The sequence below is a fragment of the Gallinula chloropus genome (genome assembly GCF_964237585.1).
Source record: "Gallinula chloropus genome assembly, chromosome: 4".
NCBI classification, from domain to species: domain Eukaryota; kingdom Metazoa; phylum Chordata; class Aves; order Gruiformes; family Rallidae; genus Gallinula; species Gallinula chloropus.
In genome coordinates this window covers 41,993,431-42,011,391 of record NC_140088.1, presented here as the reverse complement: position 1 = coordinate 42,011,391, position 17,961 = coordinate 41,993,431, and positions in this window count along the sequence as shown.

The following is a 17,961-nucleotide window of genomic DNA, read 5'->3' as shown; positions in this document are numbered from 1 at the left end:
AGTGGCATAAATGCTGAAAATACATTGCATATGTGATGCTGTGTTGCTCAAAGTCCTCCATTTTTTCCCCATTACTGGGCACAGGATTCGCCATCTCACAACACTGCCCTGCAAGTTACTTCTCTTCTTGCCAACACAACCCAGCTATGAGAGGTGTAAGCTGGAGCAAGGCCGGGGGCTGAGCTCTGTGCCCACATGCGACCATAGCCTGTCACCTGAGGCTGTCAAAGTGCCAGTCAGTGACAGCTTTGATAGCAGCCTCGGATCCAAACTTTGGTGACTGCAGAGGGAGTCCTCATCACTCCCATTTCAGACAGGCAGTCATGCAGATGTCGAAATAGGACTGTCTCACAGCTGAGCAGGGCTCGGTTTGAAATGGTGAAGGTCACTGATTCTGAACTGTTCTTGTCCGAGCCCGAGGAGGGCAAGAGATTCACATTGTTGCTACCAGCATTTACATTCTTGCATCGAGCCAAGGCTAGAGTCATATTGATTCAGGTTACAAATCTCATCAGCAAGTAAACAAATGCACTGTTAGTAAAATGCAATTGATGAGAGAGAAAAAAAAATCCGTTTCAAAACAGCTTAGCTGTGCCATCATGCTGCTTCTCTTTTCAGGTCAGAATTAGTATTTCTGAACTGTCAGTGCAGCAGTCTCATTCCTTCTGGTGATTTCCAATTAAGTTGTGCCCTTCCCTTGTCATTATCAGCTGCCGGGGATAGCACGTGGAATCTGAGTGTGAGCTGCCAGCGGGGCTCTGGGATGCACTGGGGAGCCCAGCTTGTTCTTCTGCAATGATACCAATTCCAAAGTGCTGAGATGGGTGAAGCTTGTTTTTTGTCAGCAGATCGCCACATACATGGTTTGGGAAACACACAGGAAGCAAAGAGCGCAGGGGCAAGATGCCATAAATACATTCCTCCAGGATTTACAGCTTTCTTGTGTATCTACCTGCAGTTTTGACCAAGGACATGACTGAGACCCTGGGAAACCTCTTTTGAACTTCCTCCAGTCCTTATGTTGACTGTGAGGAAATAGAGTCAAATTGAAAGTGGATGGAGGGAGGCTGCATTTGCTTCCCTTGATCTGATATAGGACCAGTTCTGAGCTGAGACATCCTCTTTATCTGTTAAAGGGGTTCAAAAGTTTCTGTCTCTTTTACTTTAGTACAGACTGAACATACTTTAAAAAAAGAGGGATCTTCAAGAATACAGATTTCAGTAATGTTTTCTTTTAAGCAAAATACATTAATTAATGCATCGGAAATTTCTTGTTTTGGCTTATTCCAGCAAAATTATGTAATATACAGGAGGGACAACTGAAGGAAGGAAAGAAGGAAAGAGTAAAGCAACACTAGTCTGGGCCTAAAGAGCTGACAGCTGTTCTTTTTCCTCTTACATAGACTTTAAGAGTTGTGTAATCTATGTAAATACACAAGATTCCCAAGCTAGTCAGCCAAGATATCTAGCCCTGGAGTCAGAAGTAATACAGCTGCATCAGCATGGCACAGTGCCCAAGCCAACAAGCATTGTTAGAGAGCTAACAGAGCAATGCTACTTTGGGGTCTCAAGACAGTTTTGCGGCCACATCAACATACCAACTTTCTTGGAAACCACTTTGCTGTTTCTCATATGATGCTGAATTTTAACAAGGAGCCTCTAAGCCTAACTCCGTGAAGCTATTTCACTGCCTAAACTCCCACTGATTTTCAGGGCCCAGGCATTTGTCTCTCTGCCTTGTTTGCAAAGAGGCTACAACCTCGTCTTTCACCTAAGCTGTATCTCTTCAGAGCAGGGTTCATTTCTTGTTATGCAGTACATCCTTACACAATGGCCACTTAATGTTGATGGAGGCCCCTGACATCTTGTGAATTTTAAATAACAGTCACAATTTGGCTGAGCTTATAAACTATCAAAAGACAGGAATGGCAGGTAAGAAAAGACAACCTGCAGGAAAAGAAGCCATTCGTGCTTTTACGCATCATTGGAAAGTTCTCTTGAGGGCAACAAATGAAGGAATATTTTATTCAAATTACTCACCTGCTCTTTAAAGCAAGCTAATGGGAGCTTATGTGTACCATCCATCAGTGTCAATTCACTAACTGCAGGAAGGGCACTCAGCCTATAGTTTTCATGTTCTGCCTAGCCTGAATCCAGCTTTAGTGATGTTGAAGGGGTCACTGAGACTCCTGCTTCAGCAGAGACAAAATTCAGGGATTTGACAGCTGCTTTCTACTCTTTTGTGCTTAGGAACAGTTATTACATTTAAATAGGTTTCTTCTGAAATGCTTAGATAACCGTTCTCCAGCATTTATTGCAATTGATTAGAAAATTATTAAATCAATTTTCAGAACTCATGAGCTTTAAGCCCAGGCATGACTACTTATGATTTTTATCAATAAACCACAATAATCAGATTTCTACAGTTCTAGTCCAGCTTCTATTGGCTTTTAGTTTGATAAATGGAAAATGGTAAAAAATGCAATTACAGCAGACAAAATTAGAGCTTGACCACAGATGCTCACAGAGGATGAGGAGGTCACAACTTCTTCTATAGTTAGTACAACCAGTGTGGATACTTTCTATGGGGTGCAGTCCTTCAGGAGCAGACTGCTCCAGCATGATCCCCCCTGTGGCACAATTCCCCGCCCTAGCAAACCTGCTCCAGTGTATGTCCCTCTCTCCATGGGCTGCTGGTCGTGCCAGGAGCTTGCTCCAGCGTAAGCTTCCCACTGGGTCACAGCATCCTTCATACATCTCCATCTGCTCCAGCGTGGGGTCCTTCACAGGCTGCAGGCAGGACCTCAACTCTCCATCATCTTCCATGGGCTGCAGGGGAATCTCTCCTCCAGTGCCTGGAGCGCCTCCTACTGTCCCTTCTTCACTGACCTTGGTGTCTGCAAAGTTCTTTTACATCTTCTCGGTACTTTGGAGGTAAAAAGTGTCTGCTTGCATTTTTTTCCCCTTTTGAATATATTATCAGAGAGGTGCTATCAGCATTGTTGATTGGCTCGGCCTTGGTCAGTGATGGGTCTGTTCTTGAGCTGGCTGGTATTGGCTCTGTCAGACCTAGGGAGAGGTTCTAGCAGGTCCTTGCAGAGGCCACCTCTGCAGTAACACATCCCCTCCTCCCCCCATCACCACCAAAACTTAGCCACTCAGACCCACACCAGAACTCAGAGTTGACTTTTGGATTCCATGTCAAATCCAGTGTGAGGGGTTCAATTTTCAACAAAGGAGAAATCATGACAAAATAAACGTTACCATCTGTCCTGGTTCTAGCCAGGCCAGTGTCAACCTCACCAAGCAGCCAGCCCAGCTTGTCTGTCTGTCTGTCTATCTGTCTGTCCTTCATTCCTTCCTTGCTTCCTGCAGCACTGTAAGTACTTGGCTCAGTAAGTACCACGTGTTGTCAATGGATGTGAGTATAATTTGCTGTTGTTTTTCTACTTTCATGGTGGTTTTTGTCAGTAAACTGTCCTTATCCCAACCCATGGAGGCTCTGCCTTGTTTCCCCTTTGGGAGTGAGCAAGGGGTATGTGGTGCTGAGCTCTAGCTTGGGCTGAAACACCACAGTCCTTTTTGGTGCCCCATGGGGGATCCAAAGGGTTGGGACAATGGTAGATCTGACCCAGTTGTGTTAAAAAAGCTGCAATAAAATGTTTATCATGTTATTTGAAGAGGTGATGGTAACCATGTTTATTTCCCCTGTTCACCTGGCTTTGGTATGTGGACCCATACCTGCTTTATGTAATTCCTGCCCAGCTGTTTATCACCTTGGGGACGGGAGTCAGGCTCCTAATTCTGTTATATTATCCAATACTTATTTATGGCAAAATATCATCTGTTTTTATCAGTCTCAGAGAGTATCTATATGTGCCATTTCTGTTATTTCCAACTCTTGGGTCGTGTATCTTAACGTTATTTAATAATGACACTCAATTTATGGGGAAGATGGAGGGTTTGATTCCTCCTCCCCTTTTTCCTTCAGGCTTGTTACAACAGCCTTTGAGAACTTTGACTATTCCTGGGATATTCAGACTAGTGTGTATCTGTTGCTCATTCTCCTGAATGCCTTAAGTGTTACAAGAAATTGTTTTAAGGATATTGTGAGGAGATTTTTCCCTCGGTCTGAAGTTTCAGGGGTGGCATAGTGCATGGGATGGTATGAGCAAATATCTAGACAAGATAAACAAATTCATAGACTCTGTGGCAACACAAACCTCAGGAACTGACCCTGTAGCTGATCCAGAAAGAACCCTTACAACAGGCACTGTAGCTACCCAGACCTCAGAGATGCCATCACATCAGCAAATTGCTCTGGTGAGCACTAGAGAAGTGGGTAGAAGGACAGAAGATTCAGGTGTGCTGCCTTGTCCTTCATGGTCCTGAAAGTCCTCTAGAATTCTGAGCATGACCCTCCTATTTTCTGCCAGTTTCCAAATGTACAACCAATCTGACAAGCAGCATGGTTGAGAAGGGAAGTCTGAACAATGGAGATCTCTGAATATGTTTATTATTAAGGTTTATACTGTTGTCGTGTGTAGAAGTCAAATGGACAATAGTCTATTATATAGATATATTAGAAACATATACAAAACACTGTCTGGCCTCAAAGGGTCTAAAGGGAACCATGGGTTGCTAATCCTTCTGAAAAAACCTAGATTTTAGTGGTTTTAACAGATGATCATGACAACCATGTCAATGCATCTTATTTTGCCCAAAATGCTGTGTTAATTATCAAACAGATAAGTAAACCAGAACATAGTGGGAAATGTTTATTTATTGACTGTATGCACATAACACTAGGCATTAGATTTTTCTCAAATTGATTTCATAATTGAAAGCAAAACACTTAAATGTGACATAAAATCAGTTTTCCCAAAATTTAAAGCACAGCTATGTGAAGTAGTACCATCTACTTTCTTCAAGAAGCAAGGTTTGTTCTACAACACATCACACAGCAACAGCAGAACAACACTGAAGAGGAACAATCCATTTTTCAATGTAAAAATGGATGATGTGAATCCATGCACTGAAATGCAAAAGATTAATCATTTAGCTATCTGAAAAGAAAAATGCCCAGATAAATTAATTGCTAGAATCCAGAATTCGGGAGACTAATCCAATTAAACTTGTAAGTGGTGTACCTATTGTATTCATTTACAGTGTCCTTCAAGTTAATAATTAAATGATGGATTTTAAAACTAATTGTTAAGAAAAGTGTCAGCTGTTAGCCTGAAATTCAGAGGGCCTATAAACATGTGCTGCCACATTAATCCTTGAATGACAAAGTCAACTCAGCTCCAAACCTTCAGCTATTCCCAGCTAAATGTACCGGACAATAAAATTTGTTTTTTACTGTGGAAATTGAGATGGTTAGAGTAAGTCTAAAGTATGTTGTCCCATGTGTTCAGCATCCTGAACATTTGACAAACTAGTCATACTGGGGGCACTGAATAAGGCCACCCTTTAGGTGGCAACATAGCAGTGACCAGGGTGGTTTGGCACTTTTCTCAGAAACTACCGTAGCCTAGAAACAGTTGAACAAATACATTCCTGCAGCCTGGTCTCCAATTGAAATAGCCTCAGACAGGAGCGGTGATGATCTCTGCACAGCAAAGCCACATGATGACCACTAGTTACGTTCTGCTATTGTGTCTTATGACTAATTGATGTCATTTGCCTTGTCAGACTGAGCATGTAAAGATCACACTTTTCTCTGCAAATTCTTGGCATTCATCTTAAAATCAAGTGTTTTAAAAAGAATCTATACATTTTGGTCTCAGACATAAGAACCTTCAAGGTCTGAAAAACGTGGAAGAATGAGAGAGAGCATTTCATGGTCTCATAAGACTGACAGGCTGCCTTTCACAAGAAGAATTATTCTCTGATACAGATGCAGGGGAAAAAAAATCACAGCTTTTGCTTTCAAATAACATTTTTGCCTGCAAATTCCTCAAAAATGTTTGCCATGGTTTGGTGAGAAGATGCAACTGAATGAATTTGACTGTGCTATTTTGGTGTAAATGTTCTTACAAGTATTTATAGTTTTAATTGTCATACTGCTGCTTTCAGGAAAATTATCCAGCTTACCTGAGTACCCAATGCTGCATATACCAAACCAGTGGGTTTTATTTTTCCACTAAATTTTAGTTTTTCTCACCTTATTTTTCTATAATTGGCAGTTAACTATACCTGCAATAGTTTTGCCTGATAGCCTGGCATGGTAAAACTATCAACATACTTTGTGGGTTCTGTTGCATCTGTGTTGTAGTTAAAGCACTCTTACTGGTTTCTCTTCCATATATGTGGTTTTCTACTGCTCACAAGAAAGCTTCACTAGCCTTTATTTTTTTTGTTTTCAGTAAATGTAAATTATCCCACAAGCCGGAATACTGTTCGTGCCTGGTATCAATGTTTTAAGTGGTTCCAGCTACATTCAATATGTAGTATCTGGCAAAAACAAGTCTGAAAATAGGGAGCAATGATGGCATCTGTGAGAGTCCAGTGAGAACAGTGACACCTATGAGAGAGTGAGTGAATCCAAAAATCAACACAGTGCATCACCAAAGGGGTGTGTTTTTCAGAGATGTGTCTCTTCTGGTTGAAGGCTTGCCTCAGAAACTGGTAATGTGAAACAGCTCTGTGATATGTGCTTTATGCTCAGCATTTCCACTTTATTTTCTTTGTTGAAAGACAAGTGGGTTTGGTCCTGTTAGTTAAAAGGGAAGTGCAAAATGAACACAATCAAACCAGAGGTGTGACTCAGTTTCCCAGAAGTCTGAAGACAGCATGAAGTGCTATTGCTTCAGCCACTTTCCTGGAACCTACAGCTGTCAACCCCAAATTATAAACATCCCCAATGTTCCTATAACTTTGGATGCTAAAAGCATCTAGGGGATCCACTTCTGTTTTCTGGAGTAGGCTATAAGCATGCAACTCTTTCTTGTCTTGCACATGCCCTAGAATTCATATTATTTTCTATGGTTAATTTGCCTTATTGAGGAACCAGACATTTAGGGATTTTAGTCTTCTCACTCTGTCTGGAGCTGCATCTAATCCTACAATGAAGAAATAATTGGATCACAGTGCTCACAGCACACCCAGCAGAAGCACTGCTATAAATGAATATGTTTAATTGAAAACAGTGTAACTATACCACTTGATAATCAGTGAAGAATTCAAAAGCTGTCTGTGGGCCTCACAGTAAAGGCAACACAGAGTCAAGAAGGTGGAGTACCTCAGGCTGCCTGGAGTAAAAGCTATCTTCAAAATTAAATCAATGATAAAGATGTTTGATCTGAATAAAATGTTTCCACTTGAGAGCTTCAGTCTGTTTGGGAAGAGGGATGTGGTTGATACGTCAACAGTGGGTAAGAGCTGGCATTGCTGAAGCAGGTGCTGATATTCTGAAGAGCACCTGAGCATCATAACTGCAAGAAAACTACTTCATTGCCTATGAAGCCTCACCACCCAAGCCTGAGTGTCCACTGCACAGCTAACAATGGGTGAAGTGAATGTCGCTCCCATCTGCAGGCAGGCTTGTTTGCTGTTGGAATATATGAGAATCTTACATCCAGCCTGGGCTCACCTGATTCTCCAAGCAGCCCCAGTTTATGATGCAGGAATTATGGGACAGGAGGTTTGTCATGTAAGTGTCAGCCTTGGCACTATGCTTCCAAATGCTCAAGCGATCTCTCTGAGAGACAACTTCAACATGGTGTTTGTAAATGCCTTTATAGTTACTTTTTTCTTTTATAGATGATTCTAGAAAAAAAATCCTGCAACTGCCTTGGCTGTTTTCTCTCCATCTTCCATGCCATATCCTGGCTTTTAAGGTTGCACAAAGCTCAATTTTAGAGAAGTCATGCCACTAGAACACTGCCTAGCCTTTTCTCTCCTGCACTGCCTAGTAAAATCTCAGTCTACACTGCATTATCAGAAACCTTTTATCTTTCCGAACAGTCTTTTGTCTGCCAAGTAACTTAAGATTACCTTAGTCCTTTTATGCTGAACACCTCCTGAGTGGCGTTATACTTTCTTGTGCCTAAATATTGCTCCAGAGTCCTAATGATCTGAACTAAAATGTAAATTTTTTTTCTCATGATTTGGGAACATTTTTGGTGCTAACCAAAGGAAAAACATCAGTTTCAGACAGATAAAATAGCAGCAGCCATGACTTTCTTCATGGTTTCCTTTGTCTCAAGGAGACTGTTGCCACAAAAGTTAAATCTCTTGAAGCACTTTATTAGCTGCTTCTAGGTTTCACAGTACCTAGGGTGTGCCATGAACAGGTAATACTAGGAGCCAAATATTTACTTAGAGTTTAATCAAGTATTCTGCAAGTTTACTTATTTTCTTGCCTATGTCTACACTAAAATTTCTTGCAAGGAGAAATTAATTATGGAGTGCAATACTTCATACTGTACCTGATGATTTTTTTCATTGTTCAGAGGGGCTATAGATATATTTGAGTGCCTGTTCAAACAGAGTAAGTCTTTTGAGATCCCTCCATTTCTAGAAACCAAATGAAAGAATGTATTTCTCTGACTATTTTTATATACATATGCACACTAGCTATCTAGATGACATGTGAGCTAAAGCCCAGACTGCTGCCTTCCCTGGCTCTGAACATCTGCAGTGCCAGAAATTTGTAGCCTGCAGTTTGGTGCAGCATATTACTCGCTGTACTAGCACAAGTGTTACCTACCCCTGCAGATGGGAGCCCTGTAGTTGCCCTGCAGCAGTGCTGGGCGGAATGGGATAACATGGCAGAACATATCCACGCTACCAGTTAGCAAATATTAAGCTTGGCTCATGAAAACTGATGCAAAATTGAGTTTTCCTGCAGTATTCTCTGAAGCTGGTATTATCTATGTGCTGTTACAGTGTATGGTCACAGGGAATCTGGTCTCCCCTTTCAAGTAATAAATATTCTACGAGCTTGCAAAATATCTTCTGTAGCTTTTTCAACACACTCTAGCCATGCTTCTGATGTGTTCGCATATGGCTGCTTGCATAAGTCCATGCACCGTGGTTAGGAAATCTGCAAGTCTGGCTGGATCAGTTAGAGGTATCCTAGTTTCCTAGCTTTTTTGCTTATTACTCAAAATTGTATCATTGCTATCATTACTATCATTAGTTCTCAATGCTTAGCTGTGTAAGTGCCCATTTAATCAGAGTCATGATGTGCCTCCCCCCTCTTACCAGGGCCATAACGAAAACATACATTCCTTTCCTTAGGCCTAAGTGATCCTAAATCCATATTATGTCTCCAATACAGCAGGGTGTCTTGAGTGAGTTGTATTTTGTAACTTGTACATACTGTCAGGTGTACTGGTCTTTTTTTCACTGCTACAAGACTACGTCAACACAAAATTAAGAGAAACTAAGGCAATATATCTCTTCTACCTCCCCACATGAATGAATTAGGTAAAAGCCCGAAGGCAAGTGCCACACAGAAGTGACTAGTTTACCTGCCAAATGGTTTCAGACATGTGCAGAATCCCAGCAGGTGCAGTTAGCATCAGAAGACTCGGAATTTTCTGCCTTTCAGTTGCCCTGTTCACCTGCTGACTTGGTGGCATTCCGTTTCAGGGATGCATACAGCTAGAGCTGGAAAATACTGACCTATCTCTTGCATGGCCAGAACCATGAGGCACAGACAAAGATCTGTAAGCCACCTTTATGCCAAGGGCAGCTTTTGTTTGTAATCTGAGAAATTGAGAGAATTGTGGCTGATGAATAAGGACAGGATGAAATCAGAAACTAAAGGTCTGAAAGCTGGCATAACAACTTGGCCTTTCCTGACCCTGTATCTGCCTGCTCTGGTCCTGCTTTGGCTTGCTACGGTTCATTTTCATTTTCATTCCTTTCAATGTTTTGGGAAATGGCTGAGAAGAATGTCTGCTGTGGCCCCAGATGTTATCCCACCTGGAGGTTATCCCCAGTCTGGGACTCAAAGATCTGTAACCACTCTTCCAACACCATCTAAGTGTGATGGGTTGGCTCTGGGAGAGGGTGAGGAAACACGGCTATTCCTTCCACTTCTCACTATACAGTCTTGCATTTGTTTTGTGCTTGATGGCTTTTGTGGAAGCACTGACTCTTCCCAGAGAGTTGAACCAGAAATTTAGACACAGATAATCTTTCTTCCTTCTGAGACGGGTTGCTAGAGTAAATGAAACTGTAGATGAACATTTTCTTTACGTTGGAAAAGTACCTGTAGGATTTTATTGAGATTGTCTTGTATAGCACACTCATTAAAAAAAAAAAAAATCAGTACAATCGTTAATGACTGACATTTCTTTATATAGATTGCAGAGTTAGATGTCCTTTAGATATCTTCTGTAACGGTGAAGCAGCTCAGCCATAGGTCAAATGCATCAATAAGATCATCCACCATAAATGTTTGGATTCTGGATTAAGGATAGACTATAAAGGACCCTGATTTTCCATGTTTTGTGTTTTCAAAGGGTACATAAACCCTCAAGGGTCTCCCAAGTTTTGCATACAAACATGGAGGTACCTACTGCTTTTGAAATTCCAGACTTTTGAAATTCACTGCTTCTCTGTCATTCAGATCTGGATAAGCTAAGGAAGTTGGTTGCAATGGTGTTCCAGCCAAAGTAATACCTCTACTCTGGCTGCAGATTTCAAACACAAGTAAATAAGTATTAATTGTAATTTGTCTTTCTCCCTGTGCTTTGTAAAGTACGTGGGCACAAAGATAACTTTGTTAAACGGAACAGGGAGGAAGGTGACTTCCTGCAAGTGCCAAATTCGAAGTTCTGGACCGCATCTTAAAGGAAGGGACTTGGCTTTCCTGCTGCCTCTTCATTAAAGAGTCAGCACTCTGGAGCAAATGGCAGCTTGCAGCTTTTGCTTCCTGCCCCAGGCAAAGACCAAGCAGCTCCAGCACAAGGTGCGTCTGGGCTCGGACCTTGGTTCCCAGCTCCAGCAGTCTGTGTCCTTAAGGTGGCAGCAGCTATCAAAAAAGGTGGTTAGTTTTTATATATAATTTTTTAAAAAAAATTTTTTGGTGGGAGAGAAAGGGAAGAGTGCTGGAGAAGCAGTCTTAGAATTGGAAAAAATGAGAGAACTAATTCTTCAGAACTCCTTCTTTAATCTTCCATTTTCTGCTCAGCAGAATCATATTCATAGCTGGATTATTCATTATTAAGAGCTTATTTCAGATCAAACCCTGTATGTTGGTAGATTAGGACACTGAGGAAGATTAGCTCCTTGCTGTAGGTGGTGGGAGTAATTTCTTTATCTTATCATTAGCACAGACTTTCATGGGTTTTGATCGTAATTATTAATTCTACCAGCAGACTTCCATGCAGGGATTAAAATGCAGATAGCTGTCATTTAAATAGCATAATCAAGCTGGAAGTGAGAGTTTTGTGGCAGGTAAATCCTCTGGTTTATGACAGTCAATTTAATTTTTTGAATTTTCAAACTTACTTGGTTGTTTAAAAATGGGTTTGTTTACTTTCATATCCTTGTAATAGAATTTAATTAAGTATTTTTCTCCCCAAGAAAAATATTTTTGGTATTCAAGAGAACTTCTGTTCTAATTAGTATAAATGGCATATAAAATTCTTAAGCGATGTATCTGCACATCCTTGCACTGTTGTAAGTGGAAGCCAAGCATTTAGATGAAGAACTAGTGAATGAATTCAAATTAAATAAATCCCCCCATTTTCTTCCTCCTCGCCCTCATCACTTTTTTTTTTCCTGATGCTTTTGGGCTTTATTCTCTCTGTGAATGTGGATTAGTAACATAGCTTTGAATATATAAGAATCTAAGAGTTCTTAATGTCAACCATGGTGAACAGTCTTAGAACATCAGAAAATGTAAACTCGCCACATTTCTGAATATTATGAACAAAGCAGCAAAGAAAAAGTAGAAAATATTTACTCACCAAAAGCTTTTAAGTCAGAGTTTAGATTAGAACCTCAGCAAAACAGGAGTCTGCTCCATTTGCTAAAGTGTACAAGTGTTTGGCTGCATAAAGGGACTGAATGGTAATATTATGTTACTGAAGTGCTCATAGAACTCTGATTTCACAAAATGTAAAATGCAGGAAGGTGAGGAGCAGATACAACCCACGCAGCTGCAGTGGAGATGGCTAGTTCACAGCTGTGTCTGTTTTAAATTTGAGAGTAATCAGGCAGGTGATATGATGAAATGCTTATGGCAAAGGTAGTGATTATACCCTTACTTGGAGATTTGTCACCTTCACATTTTTTCCACTTATATTTTGAATTTCAGCCTACATTGCATGCTCTCTAGAGAAGGTGTGGCTTTTTGTTGCATTTTTATACATCATCTGGTTTGGTGGGTCAGGCTGTTTTGGATAGCTTGGCAATTAGCCATGAAGATCTACATTTAAGCTGCATATGAGAGGAGACAGACAGAGACGTGGTAGGACAGCCTGGACGACTGGCACACTATCATGGATGGCCGTATGCTTTTCAGGAAAGATAGGCTAGAGAGGTGAGGTGGAGGAGTTGCTCTTTATGTGAGAGAGCACCTAGAATGTATTGAACTCCACCTGGGGAAGGATGAACCATCAGTTGAGTGCTTGTGGGTAAGAATCAAGGGGCAGGCTAGTATGTGTGACATTGTTGTGGGTGTGTGCTATAGGCCCCCTGATCAAGAGGAACGGGTTGATAGTGCATTCTATAAGCAGTTAGAAGCAGCCTCAAGATCCCAGGCGCTGGTCCATATGGGGGACTTCAATTACCCAGATATTTGCTGGGCAAGCAACACGGCCAGTCGTATGCAGTCCAGACAATTTCTGCAGTGTGTAGAAGACAATTTCCTGCTACAGATGGTGCAGGAGCCTGCAAGGGGAAGATGTGTACTGGACCTTGTTTTTACCAACAAGGATGGACTCGTTAGAACAAAGTGACCATGAAATGGTCGAGTTCAAGATCCTGAGTGGAAGAAGCAAGGCAAAAAGTAGGATAGCTACCCTGAATTTTGGAAGAGCTAACTTTGATCTCCTCCGAAATCTAATAGGAGCTGTCCCGTGGGCTACACTGTTTGAAGGAATGGGAGCCTGTGAGAGCTGGCTAACATTCAAACAGCACTTCTTCCAAGCACAGCAACGATGCATCCCTTTGAGTAAGAAATCGGGAAAGAGAGGTAGAAGACCTGCGTGGATGAGCAGGGAGCTAATGAGTAAACTCAAAGGGAAGCAGAAGGTCTATGAGCTGTGGAAAAAGGGTCTGAGCACGTGGGAAGAATACAGGAAAGTTTTCAGGGCCTGTAGGGACGCAACTAGGAAGGCTAAAGCCCACTTGGAAATGAAGCTGGCGAAGGACATAGAGTATAATAAAAAGGGTTTTTTTAGATATGTGAATAATAAGAGGATGACCAGGGATAATGTAGGTCCCCTGATGAACAAGGTGGGTGTCCTGGTAATGGGGGATGACCAGAAGGTGGAGAAACTGAACGCCTTCTTTGCTTCCGTCTTCACTTCAAAGGGCCCCTGGGACCCACAGACACTGGATGAAAGAAATAATGTTTGGGAAATGAAGAGCTTCCCTCTGGTTGAGGTGGAGGTGGTCCAAGAGCATCTCAAAGGGAATAACACACACAAATCCATGGGCCCGGATGGGATGCATCCACGTGTGCTGAGGGAGCTGGCAGAAGTGATTGCTCAGCCGCTCTCTATCATCTTCGACAAGTCTTGGAGAACAGGAGAAGTGCTTGGACACTGGAGGATGGCCAATGTCACTGTGGTCTTTAAAAAGGGCAAGGAGGAGGATCCCAGCAACTATAGGCCAGTCAGCCTCACTTCTGTCCCTGGAAAGGTGATGGAACAGCTTGTTCTGGATGCCATCTCCAAGCAGTTGGAAGAGAAGAAGGTCATGAGGAGTAGTCAGCATGGATTCACCAAGGGGAGATCGTGCTCGACCAATCTCATAGCCTTCTATGATCTCATCACCTGCTGGGTAGATGTAGGGAGAGCAGTGGATGTCATCTACCTTGACTTCAGCAAGGCTTTTGATACTGTCTCCCACGACATCTTGATAACAAAGCTGAGAGAGCACAGGATAGATGAGTGGACAGTGAGGTGGGTTGAGAATTGGCTGTCAGACCGAGCTCAGAGAGTGGTGATCAGTGAAGCAGAATCTGACTGGAGACCTGTAACTAGTGGTGTTCCCCAGGGCTCAGTGTTGGGTCCAGTCCTGTTTAATATCTTCACTGACGACCTTGATGACGGAATAGCATCCACCCTCAGCAAGTGCCGATGATACAAAGCTGGGAGGAGTGGCTGACACGCAGGAACACTGCGCTGCCATCCAGAGAGACCTGGACAGGCTGGAGAGCTGGGCACGGAGAAACCAGATGAGGTTCAACAAAAGCAAGTGTAGAGTCTTGCATCTGGGAAGGAACAACCGGTCGTTTCAGTACAGGCTGGGGGATGACCTGCTGGAGAAGAGCTCTGTGGAGAAGGAACTGGGTGTCCTGGTGGATGACAGGTTGGCCATGAGCCAGCAGTGTGCCCTGGTGGCTAAAAGAGCCAATGGGATCCTGGGGTGTATCAGGAGGAGTGTGGTCAGCAGGTCAAAGGAGGTGATCCTTCACTTCTTCTCTGCCCTGGTCAGGCTCCACCTGGAGTACTGTGTCCAGTTCTGGGCTCCCTGGTATAAAAAAAGACAGGGATCTCCTGGAGAGAGTCCAAAGAAGAGCTACAAAGATGATTAAGGGCCTGGAGCATCTCCCCTATGAGGAGAGGCTGAATAAGCTGGGATTGTTCAGCCTTGAGAAGAGAAGACTAAGGGGGGACCTTATTAATATTTTTAAATATCTTAAATATGGGATGCAGGGGGAAATGGCCAGCCCCTTTTCAGTGGTCTGTGAAGACAGGACAAGTGGCAATGGCTGCAAGCTGGAGCACAGGAAGTTCTGCAACAACATGAGGTAGAACTTTTTCAGAGTGAGGGTGCCAGATCACTGGAATAGGCTGCCCAGGGAGGTGGTGGAGTCTCCTTCACTGGAGATATTTAAGATCCATCTGGACACCTCCCTGAGCAATACGGGCTAGGGAGCTGCTTTGGCAGGGGGGTTGGACCAGGTGATCTCTCGAGGTCCCTTCCAACCCCTACAATTCTGTGATTCTGTGACAGAGCTGCCTGGTTATGGGAAGGCTCTGAAAGGTGGGAGTATATTGAAGCCTGAGAAATGGTAGTGTTACAGTGATGCCAGAAAAGGAGATAATTTTAAAATGCTAATTTGGCAAAAGACTTAATCATGTGGAAATAGTCTGTCCAATGTGCCCTGGGTTCAGCTAGGACAGGGTTAATTATCAACAAAGTTGAGATGGGACACAACCAGGATGGGTGACCCAAACTAACCCAAGGGTGTATTCCACACCATAGGATGTCATGCTTGGTGTAAAAGGACATAGTCTGGGAGAGATGGCACTGCTCCAGGTTGTGAGGCTTGGGGACAGTCCAGATTTGTGACTGGTCTCAAGCATGCAGTCTGAGTTGTATGGTCGCTGGTGAGACACTGTACTGTGTATGTCCTGTTTTTTATGTTCTAAGTCCTGTTATTTTCCCCTGCCTGTGCTGCCCCAGCAAACTGCCTTTATCAAAAAGGTGTGCCTTTGTCTCTCCATTCTCCTCCCCATCCTGCTGGGGGAGCTCATGGCTGGCTGAGGCTAAACACAATGTCATACAGTCACTGACCTCTAAAACCAAAATAAGACCTAGATAATCTGGAGGTTCCTAGGAATTTCTGTATACTTGCCTAGCTTCTCAGTGTTTAATGATAACTTCCTTCTGACTCTTTTTAAATGTGTGGCCATGTCCACGTTACATCCTCCTTGCTCCATGGTTCCTTAGAGCAATTCCTCGATGTTTTTCTGTGGACATAAAGACTACTGCCTTGGGCAAACAGTACATGCAGGGCTCATAGAGCTTTCTGGGGAACATCTGACCTGTTCTCCCAACATCTGAGAACACTCAGCTAGGCACATGTGTGCATAGTGGGGAAGGTTTGTACTAAGAAAAAAAAACAAATCCAGAACTAACTATTGAAGTTTAAGAGTAGTTGAAGTTTATTTTTGTTAAGATATATCCCTAGTGAATATAAGACCACCTTTTTTGAAGCAGTGAATGCACAAAAAAAAAAAAAATTCCCCATGGCTATTATGGTATAAGGAATTGGAGCCCAACACTCCACGTAAGTACAACTATTAAAACTTAAAATATGCTTTAATGTATTCCTATCTGAGGTGCATCAGGGATTAAAACATTGGAAATAAAATATTCATACTACTTATTGTAATCAGTTAACAGAATTAAATGAAAACAGGTGTAATTTTTTTCTCTGGCTGTTCTCAGCTGCAAAAGGATTTCAGCTTTTTCTTGTGTGACAAGGTGCCAGCAAATCAATTCTGATCAGTAGATTTACCTGCTTGTTCAGTAGGGTGTTGTAAACCCTTATGATTTAAGAGCACTAGCTGCTGTTGTGCATTTGTGAGAAATCCAGCTGTATCTTCAAGGTCTGTTAATGCTGAAAAATTTTCTGTGCTGTTCACTCATCCCAAGGTTCAAGTCATATCTCATTTCTCTGTTAATGATATGATTTTATGGTGCAGAATCCAGGATTAATTAAAACTTGCTTGCACTCATTGGGATCAAGTTGTGCTGCCACCCGATTGAATTCAGGGTGATTTTTGGATGTTTTCCTTAACTATCAACAGTATAATCTCTTCAGAGGGACCTCAGACTGAACAGAAACCAACTGAAGACTTTGGAAAGTTAGACAAATATCATGTGCTATTCAATACATGCATGGCCTTAATAAAAGAAAATATCCATGGGACACCTTGGTCCAACCTTATGTCTCTATTATTGTCTTGGGAGAATAATATTATGGAGCTGGAAGGACTGTTTCTGATCCTCTCAGTGGAAGTGCAGAAGAAGATTGCTTGGTAGACTTGGGGAAGGTAGAATTTTATGCTAGACAAGGCAGTAAGGGAGAAGGTGTGGAATTAAGAGAGGGGAAAACCACAAAGATGCTAGCCTTGCTAGAAATGAGGGGGGTGAAACAAAGAGAATGAACAACAGGGTAACACAGGGAGAAGAGGCAGCTGAGAGAGCTTCTACATCAAGAGGTTTGAACTTAATATGAGGTGGAAAAGGGTAGATAAATATCACATAGTCTCTAAATACATTAACTGAAAAAAATCAAGACACAAAGTACAAAGCAAGACCAGAAGAGAAAGATGTTTCTGCCAAGGTGAAAATAAATCTTCAGTTACAGTAACCTTCATTTTTGGAAAAGCAATTTAACTGTTCACTTGATGGAAATCTACAAAAGCTTTACTACTCTATGAGGGCTTTTTACAATGCTTCCCCTGGGCTGGAGTGTATCCTTGAGTTATTTTCAGAGCTTTCCATCTGTTTACCAAACAATTTCCACTTGAAACTTAAAAGTAGAAGGTAATTACCATTAGGGTTATTATGTGTATGTTCTCTCTGTGCCCTTTCCATATGCAGTGAGTAAGCTGTTGCAGAGGAGGAGGCTTGGCTTAAATTAAAAACTCGGGATGAACATACAGATGAGCAAATACATACATTTACTTAAAATATACTCACAGAATAATCATATAGACACACTAATGTACTCCTATAAATCCCTCAGCATATAAGGAAACTGTTATAGTATAAATACATAAAGAGAAGAAAAATGATAATTTATCTCCCTGGGCTCTTTGTTAATGGGAGTATCAGTTTGCAGAGGGGAGAGTAACTAGCTTTAAATAGGTCTTACCAGTCAGGTTAACTGAGGATGTTAAGATACCCTGCTAATGTAGAGTAGGTCAGATTTAATCTATGAAGAAGTTGCCTGGATATGGTAGAATAGATTTTCTTGTTTGTCAAGCAACAAGCTATTAGCCTTTTCCTGTCTAGTGAGTATTTCATGCA